We start from the raw sequence: 8,774 nt of genomic DNA on the forward strand, positions 1-8,774 counted from the left end.
ACAACATGATAATTAACGAATTTTCCCTCGAATCGTGGGCTCTTTGTGGAAGTTTTTCATCATTTTTTGTACGTATATAATATAATAATAACGCAATTTTATACGATCGTATTTGCACACAAAGAAGCGTTTCCGTATCGGCACGGTTAATTATTGGATTTTAATAATTGAAAAGAGTTGCTAATTGCCACAATCTCGGATGCGGAAAAATATTAACCATTGTGCAAAATCAGTCAGAAATTAATAAGATTTTTCGATTAACTCATATGCTTCCATGTATAACGTTTTTTTTATATTTTTATAAAAAAATAATACAAAAATTGTTTAATTAATATGTTAAGCAATACATTCATATTATATTTTATATAGTATATAATTATAAATTTTTTTTTCTTAATAATTCAAAAATAAAATAAATTTTTCAATTTAGTACACATTATTTCAAATAAACTTAATGTATGATTTTTATTATATTCTAAACTTAACTAAATACATTAGCAGAAATATATATTTGTACGCACCTATATAAAAAAGTATATTATTAATTTAAAGTAAAACCAATTGTTTTAAAAATACAGGTGGCCCTCGACTTTCGCACATAATTGGTTCCTGAAAATTGTTGAGTGTTCGAAAGAAATTGTATATATATTAAAAATATTTATATTCGTTGTCCATTGGGATCACATTCTTCCATGCTAGTCAAAAATTTGTTAAGATGAATGAAGGCTTCATTCGTATTTTTGTTTGCAAACTCTTAACGATTTTATCAGCTTCTACTTTTTCACTTTAGTTGTCTATTTCATTTATCCCTTGCTACCCAATTTCTCTAATATTAAAAATAAAATGAAAATTATTTCTACAAAAAACATATACATGTATATACAAAAAAATGTCCTAATAAAACTGATAAAATACTGTATAACGTCTAAAAACAATACCACATGTTTCATCGATGATTCGTCAGATTTGAAAGTGATACAAATTTGGCGAAAAAGGAATATCTATTTTAATAAATCTTTATTTTAATTCATTAAAATAATCATGTAGCTTAATTTTGCCGTATATTTTAAAATCTCTGTTGGAATTAACGCAATGAAGAAAAGCTTTCATAAAAAAAGCTTTCTGTCGCAAGGGATGGCAGATGTATACCATAAAAAATGAAAATAAAGTTCATAATATATTTTTTAACCTTATTTTCATACGGTTCAAATTACTGTCATTACAAGCACCGTAATCCATAATTTTCACCACCCCCAACATTTTTTTTCTGTCCAATCTTTTTGCGGAAGACGATCCAAAAATCGCGTGATCTCTCTTCTCGAAAAAAATCGACGACGGAAGAGCAGCACTTTGCCCCGGTTTACGGTTTCGTTCTGTATCGCCTTACCCATCAGTGGCTTATTACGTTTCTTTCTTACGTTTTGCTAATTTTTCAACAGACACATCATGCGATCTCACGCGTATCGGGCTGCCGGAGCTGACCGCAAGACCCTCGCTCGCTGTCAGCTTTTGACCTCTTTGAACGCGGCTGCTTTTTTTTCGCAAATCGTTTTTTTATTCGACATTACGTCCAAGAGCGTGCACGCTGAAAAACGAGAGGATGGTCGTTAAGACCAAGAGCAAATCTTGGGAGTGCTTAATTGAGTCGGTGGAGCGGTATTGAAGTTTAACGATTTATACTTGTGATCATCTCCGGCAAATTTCAAATCAACTCGCTAATTCGCAAGAGAGTGGTTGTGGCATTCGTGACCTTCCTTTGTTAGTTTCTGCTCTCATGAAAATGCTCAGATATCATGGGATTCATTCAACAAAACAAAAGTTCGACGGAACGCGCATCCGCATTGAAAATGTTGTATTTTGTTATATTTTTTTCTTAATAAAATAATAATCTGAAAAACAGTTATTCAATATACAATATGTTGATTGCTAAAAAAATTTAATTGAAGAACATACAGTAAATATCTATAAAATAATACATAATCTTGCATTGCAACATCAATGAATTGATATCGAAAACTCAATAAGACGTTAAGAATATTAAGGGCGAACTTTTGACACCATCACTACTCAGCTACTACAAGTTGTTTGGAGACGCATTTCAATGAGTTATTAAAACTCTTTTGGTTATATACTCATAGAAGAAAAAAATACATATTAAAAAAATTAATCATTTTATCGGATACTGAGTTAATTTTACGTATATTTCCAAAATTATTTCTGTTATTATTTAATATTGCATTTATAGTAAATAATAATAAAAAAACAGTGATTCTATTAGTTTTATTGTTTTAATTTATTTTACTACTTTTTTGTATAAATATGTTTTAATAATTTATTCTAACACTTTTCTATCATTAATTTTTTTAAATTTATTTTACATCTTAATTATATATTATTTGGTTTTTGTGTTTTTTTTTATATCAATATAGAGTTTTTCAATATTTTTTTATAAAATTAATATATTAAATTTAATTTTTTGATATTATTTTGTATAGAAATCATGTACAAAATATTTAATTCATAAAATATATTATATAAATATAATGTTTTTTATTTCTTCAAATATATATGTAAATATATATTTATCTGGGGCACCTCAAAACAGTGAAAGATTGACCACCGTACATGTACGGCGATACTCCTTAAAGACTTAATTTGTTTAACATATTAAATAAACAATCGTGCTGCGAGCAAAAAATATTTTATATGTCACCAAACTCTTATTGCCGTAAGAAATCACTGACATTTCTCCTTTCAGTCAATATTTAACGCTAATTATCAAGATCAAGCAATATTTCCATATTGAGAAATGTCGAGTTGAATTACAGACTGCTGTGATCTGTCGCGATGTGTTCTTGTGATGATGCTGCTGCTTTGTTCTATGACTTCTTTGGGTTTGAGTCTCTGCGACTTCTTTCGTCTACTTCTGTTTCTCTCCGTCTGCTTTGAAACAGCTCTAACGAATCAGAAATGAGGATGTTAGTGGGATTTGCATTGTTTCTTGGACGCCTGATTTTTATCGCTTGGTTTGTTTGCCTCCCTCCCCCCCTCTTCATATAAAAGAGGGAGGGAGAGTAACATCACAGCGGGCTAACATCCGCCAAGATATCGTCCTTGGCCGGTCGTCCCCATTAAAGGCATTCTCCAGAGAGGAGCTCCAATTGAGGCTCATGGTTCACTCTCCTTAGAGAGTCAACCATGATTTCACAACCATATTTATGACATCACCCAGTTATAGTGATTTTTATCATTTTTACGGTTATTGCGAAAATGATATGTCGCTTAGATTACCATGCATTAAAATGTTTGTTATAAAATGATTTCATTGTGAAATTTTATGCTGGTTAATATTGACAAAACAAATTAAAATAAGTCCAAGAAGAAAACAATGAATAAATGGTTTTATCAACTTGAAAGATTTTTTTAAGTAGCTAGCTATCAAATTTTTGCGATAACATTACATTATGTAAATGTAGTCATTACAAACGTAACACCCTACAATAAATCGATTAAACATGGTCGTATAAGACATATGTATATACCTGCATATATGGCGTTGCATTAAAAACATATTATCAGTTAGGTCTTTCCTTTTTTATATATAATAGTACATACGTATGCACATTATATGGATAAATTCAATTGGATCAAGTGAAAGTGACTTTCTTGCGACATGTTTAACGGTGCGAATATTGAATTTTTAGCTCACGGCTATAATGACATTAACGATTAAGTTTGGCGTAATTAATTTCCTTACAGTCCAAGTTTTCATAGTATATTACATAAATATAAACATAATGAGGTTCAATTAAACGTCAATAATGCATTCCGGTTAAAATCGTGTTCGAAGAAAATTGGTTTCAAGAAAAATATACGCTTAATTTACTGTGGTTCATAGTTTAAGACTGTTGAACTAGGCAATTACTAAAATTGATGCAAACCATCAATTGTGATTTAACCAGGTAAAGGAGTTCCTGAAATGGATATAACAATAATTTAAATCGTTGGATATATAATTTAAGTAAATAAGTTGCTTAATGGGAAAACTCATAATAATATGAAGTATATGTGTTGTTTACTATAATAGTTCTATAGTTTATATAATATAAAATTACTGTTTATTATCTGATCACTGAACTTTGATACGATTTAAAAAAAAACAGTGATAAGTAAATCAAACATAAAACATAAGATATGATTTCTCTATTTTATAAAATGATTGGGCTCATAGTACAATATTTATTTTAGCCACACAAAACACTAATGACTATCATAAAAATTTAACTGTTTGTTAATTTAAATATTTTCATTGTTTAATCGAGTTGCCTACAATGCTACGGCAATCCTATGAAAAATTATTCAGTAATTTTTAATTGCATTTGCATTCTTCGCATGATGAATTTCATATAATACAATCAATTAAATAAGCAGTTAAGAGGTGCTAGTTAATAATATTTACATGAAAGTACTGTGAACTTTGTAAATTGTTTTTTGAACTATAACAAAAAATATTATAAAAAAATCGCCAATATATATAAAAAAGCTTAAGCAATAGTAGAATATTCATGATCAATCAATTCGATTAGAGTAAATAATTTATTATAATTAAGCTGTCAATATCAAAATGTAATTATGTGTAATCAAGGATTATAGTTTACGAGGTGTTGTTGTTGCTAACTTGATATAAATGAGCATTAATGAAGTATAATACAGTTATTTAATTTATCATTTGTATAAAGTAATTTATTCTTAATAGCCTGAAGAACATAACTTAACGATTAGTTTATGTGTCACTCCAATTAAATACAGTTGAATGAATATGTTACTTAAATAAATTAAATGACACTTGTAAAGGATGAAGTGTAGTTTGATTAAATGTATGTAAATGATCATCAAAGATGAACAGAAAAATCGATGAAATGTAATTTTAAGAGGACAAAAAAATAGATTACCAAAAGAGATTAATTATATTTTTGATAGTATATTCTTCTAAAAGATATCGTTATTATATTTTTTTTTCATATAAAATTAAATAATTAAAAAATAATTAGTGGTACTTGATTTTGTTAAAAAAAATCGTTTCGAATATCCTTATGTATTTTCCTAGATTGGTTTATATAAATGTCACACCATAACGAATTCTTATTTAAAATCGATGGCGACAAATTCTAGGATAGTCGCAGATGTGGTGTTCGTATTCTGAAGTATCATTTTTATGCCTTATGGCATTTTGCAAAAGCCGACAAAGATTTTGCGTGAATTGAATATTTACGACGAAAAGTTTTCACTGATATTGTATTGGTGAGTGCCCACACAAACTTTTATAATTATCAGTAGCGTAATTTTAATAATATGACAATTTAAAAATTGCGATTATTTGACACATTTTTTGATCGCGTACAAATATGCCGGCTGTACGTGACAGAAGCCGCCGTCTGGACGTCATTCACGCCCGCCGTCCGGACGGCATATGAAATTTGCGACAGTGGGGTCGCTTACTCGAAGTCGTCAAAGTCGAAGACTTCATTTGTAACTTTGGTTCGGACAACTTCCTGAGAGTGTAGTGCAAGCATTACAATTTTGTCACGAAAAATCTACACTCATGTTGAAAAGGCTTTTAATGAAGTTTTTCAAAGCTTAATTCAAAAATAATTGATAGGTTAAAGTTTTATCATAACATGATAAATTATTTTTTCAGATCGTCTGCAATATTGCCACATCAGAAATTCCTAAGGATGATCTGGCAACTCTGGCAACATGTTATTTTTGGTGGACCACGACGGGAGCGTGACGCCCGGCGGGGCCTCGTCCGCCGATCTCATTCATGACATTCAAAAACCATAAAACTATTATATATATTTAATAAATACTACTGTAGCGGCCCATCTGTTTAAATTGTCACCCATCACCGTCGATCTTCTTTACAGTATTCCATTGTGAATTAAAGAAAACTTAAATTTTATTTAAAATCGTTGTGCGTGATCATCCGCTATTTATCATTAAAAATGTCATGACCTATTCTAAAGCAAAAATGCCACTTAATTGTGATTATGAAAAGGATAACAACGTGATTCATTTTACAGAAGCGTTACCGATTGGGATGTACTAATTAAAGCGAACTACGCCAGTATATATAAAACATATGGAATAAAGCTTATTAGTGATGAGCAATTGAGGAGTTTAATTACCCAGTGCGCCTTTAGTAATTACCCTTTAGCCTTCTTCTCTGATCTGGTTGCCTAATAATGCAACCGATTCACTCACTAAAATGATTATCAAAAATAAATATTATCTATTTTTATTTCTCACGTAATTCCAACAAGGTATGCTGGGATATGATTCCATTAGGTTGCGTCGACGCATATACTTGCGAAAGCTGCTGGTTCGGAATATACACTTCGTTACAATAGGATGCAACCGACTCACTTTTAATAGAAAATGTGCATAAAGAGTTTCTCAGATACCCGTAGATAAGTTTATATAAATATTATCTATTTTTATTTCCTACCAAATTCTTGCAATGTATGCTTTGATATGATTTTCTTGAATCTTGAATTTACTTAAAAAAGCGCATCTAATGAAAGGGAGGAATATCCACAATCCGGAGATTCTAAAAGAAGTTATTGTTCCACCTAATTACCAGAACTTGTGTTCCTAAGTATTGATTGAAGTACCGTATGCAAGAACATTAAAAGAAGATTGGATAATTTCCCAATATGCACAGCTATCCGACTTTTTAACCACCTGTCGGATAATTTTGATTTGTTCTCATACAAGTACTCGCAATTAGTGGACGCATTGTGGTGTAGCCCAGTGCTTCCCAAACTAGGGGTCGCAAACCGGCCATATAAAAGAACTCTTCAATCTCTAAAATATAATTAAGTAAGCTTAAATGAGGACTTTTTAATTAATTGGCAATTAATCGAGATTAACGACGCGTTCTGTCTGGTCCACGCAAAACGTTGCTGTCGCGCGCTGCACCGCAACACTGACCAAATCGTCCGATTTTTTTAACCCTTCTAATACCGTGCTTAAAACTAACGCCTCCCAGTGTTTTTTTATGTTTTAATCTTGATTCAAATGTTAGTAATAATCGACGATAAATATCGCTTTATTTCGTGATAGTTTTTTTTGTAAATACTGCTCGCTTATTTTAGTTTTAAAAAAATAATATGCTGTCTGTGTGATGCTAAAACTATATGTGTATAGTGCCATATTGATGTTCTTATTTATATATTACCGGCACCATAGACTAACATGTATTATATTCATACAGAATGTATGCGTGCTCCTCGACTTTCGGAAGGGCTTCGTGCGTGATTTATCGCCGTTATCGATTATGGGTTTTCGTTTCTTCCAAATTGCATCCTCTGGCTGCGGTGGTGCAAGCCTCCTTTACCCGAGGGCCACTTAGGTCAGCTCCCACGGCTGTGCACCGTGGCAATTAAAATGTGTTTTGACGATCCGACCCGGTGCACTTTCCCATGGCTGGCTCGCGTGCGGCCCGCGCCGCGCCGAGCTCGTGACTCGACTGCACGCCTCCCGCACTACTTAGGTAGGTCAAATAATGACCGGAATTGCTTCGGGGCCCCGACCTCACCTCTTCCCAGGGCGGTCGAAAAATTATAGCGGCTTAACAAGTTCGGTTCGCCGACAAAAAATATTGTAAAGCGCGGTTCACACGAGACGACTTTTCCGGCCACTTTTCCTTGGATTCGTCTTATTTTTATCTTTTATTGCTGCAGATGTAATTAATATGAATGTTCATTAAATCCCAGAAAAGTATTTTTTGATGTTAGAAAAGATTCAGAGGAAGTACGGATCATAGTACAGTGATGAGCAACCCGAGACCCACAAAGACTTTTAAAGTATAAATTTATGTTTGTCGCCGTTCGGAGCTACATAGATACATACATACATACATACATACATACATACATACATATATATATTTATATATTTATATATATATATATATATATATATATATATATATATATATATATATATATATATATATATATATATATATATATATATATATATATATATATATATATATATATATATATATATATATATATATATATATATATATATATATATATATATATAAAAAAAGACAATGCTATGATCATATTTGATTGTTTCAGTCGAATAAATATGCACGGAAAATAAAATATTTCAGCGAGAACAATTGCTAAAAGTGTTGAGGACATTGTGAGTAACATCAATAGCCAATTAAATTATATAGAAAATTAATTTAAGTGTTTTTTTTTGTGCCTCACATAGTGGTTCACAATTTTTTTCAATTTTTGATACCTTTGCTGAATTCAGGTTTTAAATTATCAGGTGTCAAGTTACCTTAGTAAATATTTTTTATACAGTGAGTAGCTGTTATTGTTACCCTAGTAAATATTTTTTAAACGTGAGTAGCTGTTATTGTACCACATTCATTATTCGAGGGGTTGCTATGTTCAGTGGCGTAGCTAGGGTATGTGCTGCCCAGGGCGATCCTTATTCGTGGATTCGCTCTTGTTATTCGTGGATTTATATATGTTTTAGTGCGTTCCGGGTTAAGAATCACACTAGACGATCCCATCGCGAATATGCCGCCCCCAAGCAAGTGCCGCCCGGGGCGGCCCACCCCCTCCGCCCCTCATAGCTACGCCACTGGCTATGTTTCAAGTGACAAAACAGAAAAAAACGGTAATAAAAATATACGCGGCTTAGTTGAATGAAATATATATTGAGGCCTAGTTGAATAAAATATA

Source organism: Plectrocnemia conspersa, unplaced genomic scaffold, assembly GCF_051122295.1.
Source record: "Plectrocnemia conspersa isolate PC_06_02 unplaced genomic scaffold, ASM5112229v1 ptg000011l, whole genome shotgun sequence".
NCBI lineage: Eukaryota > Metazoa > Arthropoda > Insecta > Trichoptera > Polycentropodidae > Plectrocnemia > Plectrocnemia conspersa.